Source organism: Pinus tabuliformis, chromosome 6 (assembly GCF_031772625.1).
Source record: "Pinus tabuliformis cultivar Carrire ecotype Pingquan chromosome 6, CPIR1, whole genome shotgun sequence".
Classification (NCBI taxonomy): domain Eukaryota; kingdom Viridiplantae; phylum Streptophyta; class Pinopsida; order Pinales; family Pinaceae; genus Pinus; species Pinus tabuliformis.
In genome coordinates this window covers 1,784,425,061-1,784,427,688 of record NC_142292.1, presented here as the reverse complement: position 1 = coordinate 1,784,427,688, position 2,628 = coordinate 1,784,425,061, and the positions used below count along the sequence as shown (strand labels likewise).

At 34.9% G+C, this 2,628-nt stretch overlaps 2 non-coding genes across 2 annotated transcripts; both read right to left on the bottom strand.

Moving 5' to 3' along the window:
• Positions 1 to 1,523: 1,523 nt before the first annotated feature.
• On the bottom strand, positions 1,524 to 1,596 carry TRNAF-GAA (transfer RNA phenylalanine (anticodon GAA)). Its single transcript has one exon. It is a non-coding gene; the product is annotated as a tRNA-Phe (tRNA).
• Positions 1,597 to 1,750: 154 nt separating this feature from the next.
• On the bottom strand, positions 1,751 to 1,832 carry TRNAS-AGA (transfer RNA serine (anticodon AGA)). Its single transcript has one exon. It is a non-coding gene; the product is annotated as a tRNA-Ser (tRNA).
• Between the last annotated feature and the right edge of the window lie 796 nt (positions 1,833 to 2,628).

The following is a 2,628-nucleotide window of genomic DNA, read 5'->3' as shown; positions in this document are numbered from 1 at the left end:
CTCTTCACTAGATGAAGAGTCACTGCTCCTTTTTTCTCCACACGATTTTGGGCTACTTCTTCTCATCCTTCATTTGCTTCTTCTCTTGCTTCACAGGTTTAGTGCTAGATCCTCTTGGTTTTTGTTGCCTTTGACGATTTTCACTTGAATAATGGGGCAACAAGCAATCTCTTTCCATATGTCCAAATCTATGGAAAATATAACACTCCACGTGGCTAAGAGGATCAACTCTTCTTTAGCTCATGCCAGATCTAAACCATGCATGAAATGTGTCTCTCCTCCAACGGTTGGACCTGCAATCTATTTCCTTATGGCTAAACATGTGACATAAGTTACAATAACCATAAGCAGAATAATTATACCTATTAGCCATTCTCCTTGGAGGATGGAATTACTGGAATCTCTATTGATATGGTCTGTACGATTTGCCCTAACAATTTGCTGCAAAATGCCCAAAATTGTGACAATCGTAACATTCTACATTATGCACAAAAGGAACAAAAGGACTTTGATTCCTTTGAAATCTTACAGATCTATCAGGATTATCTCTAGGAGCAAAATATCTTCTCAATGTAGGTTCTTGAGATTTTCTTCTCTACTACTTGATTTGATGTTGGTTACGTTGTATTTGGATATGATGATATCAACCCATAGACATTATCGAATAATCCTCGCCATAATGATTTAATCAGAAGAGCCCAACCAAACAGTGTTATATTCAACATAACCCATCCCCCGAGACACTTAGGCCTAGTGATCTTTTCAATCTTGGTGAGGTGAAATTTGTAAGATTTTCCAGATCCTACCCAAATAAACTTAGCCATAATCCTATTTATTTTCGAAATGATAGTGGTAGGGAGGTAGTAAAGATGTGCCCAATACACTACTAATTGCTGCAAAACCCACTGTGTGAGGGTGAGTCTACCTCCAAGAGTTAAGCATCTATGTGAAATCTGTCAACAATCCATACCCAATCATTGACGCTGTAATTATTTAGCTTGATACTAAAGCTCAAATATTTCAATCAAGCGCTGATTGGTTTAGCTTCCGCACCAAATAGGTTTGCGATATGTTTAATATCCTCTTGTTGTCCCTCCCCAAATAGTAAGACCGATTTGCCCTTGTTCATAAGAACCCCAAAAGCACTGTCAAACTTGTAGAAAATGTTATGAAAGGTTGCCCACATCATCTTGGATACCATGCCAAAAGCGAGAATGTATTAAACAGAAAAAACCGTAATCTATTTAGCTAAAATCATATGGAGTTTAGTCAATCGAAACTCCATATGGTCTATTATCGACACAACTCCCCGGTCTCTTAAACCCTCTAAGGTTTCCCTTTATCAACAAGATTTCATTCCACCAGCGTACAGTTGCGGTGAGCGTGGATCGAACACATAAAATCATATGGAGTTTAGTCAATCGAAACTCCATATTGTCTATTATCGACACAACTCCCCAAGTCTCTTAAACCCTCTAAGGTTTCCCTTTATCAACCAAGATTTCATTCCACCAACGTACAGTTGCGGTGAGCGTGGATCGAACACGCGACCTTCAGATCTTCAGTCTGACGCTCTCCCAACTGAGCTATCCCCGCTAGATATTCATGACGTCGGGGGTGAACATGAAATATATATAATCCCGGTGAACAGTGTGAGGATCCTAGGGCGGTGAACATGAGATATATGCAGTGACTATCCTACTTGCAAAATGTGCCATCTAAATCTGGCTGGTAAAACGGCGAAACTAACCGTGGACGGCAGGATTCGAACCTGCGCGGGCAAAGCCCACATGATTTCTAGTCATGCCCGATAACCACTCCGGCACGTCCACTTCGAGTTTGTTAACTACTGGTTTGCCACAGACAGTTGATATAACAACCTAATAATAATAAAAAATACAAATAATCAACCGAATATAACGGTGCCTGTAAAATCTGTTTCTAAGCAGAAAATAGTACGTTCGAGACTCGCCTTGCGAGTTTGCAAAATTTGATTTTTGTTCATGAAACGTGGTATCGAGAGTCAATATAAAATATATTTTGTAAATAAAAAATAATGTTGTTCATAATTAAAAAAAAAATTTTAATATGCATGTTTAAGTTAGTTTTAATTAAATATATTGTAAAATTCAATAATTCTAAGTTTGTTATATTTATTAGTTTTTTATAATTGCATAGAGAGATAAATTTTACAGCTAAAAATGATATAATATGTGAGTTTGTTTTTTTCAATATAGATGTTTCTCTTAAAATGAAAATAAAATATTATGTCAATAAAAAGCAGTCTTTACTATCATAGAAAACAAAAATGAATATGTATGTTTGATTAGTTTTAATTAAAAATATCATAGACCATTAATAATCCCAAACTCATTGTAGTCAATGTGATAAAAATATTTTATTCACTCTCAAATATTTCCATGTCTATAATATAATTTCACATCAACTTTAAAAAAACTAAAGGAGTTAGAAGTTAAAAAAAGTGTGAGTAAGATGAACATTTATATTTTGAAAAACATTCTAATGGTTTAAATAAATTATTTGAAAATCCACGTTAACTAATTTATATAGATATCAACTAAAAAAACACTAAAATAAAATATTTTAATGTTGTATATGATAAAATAT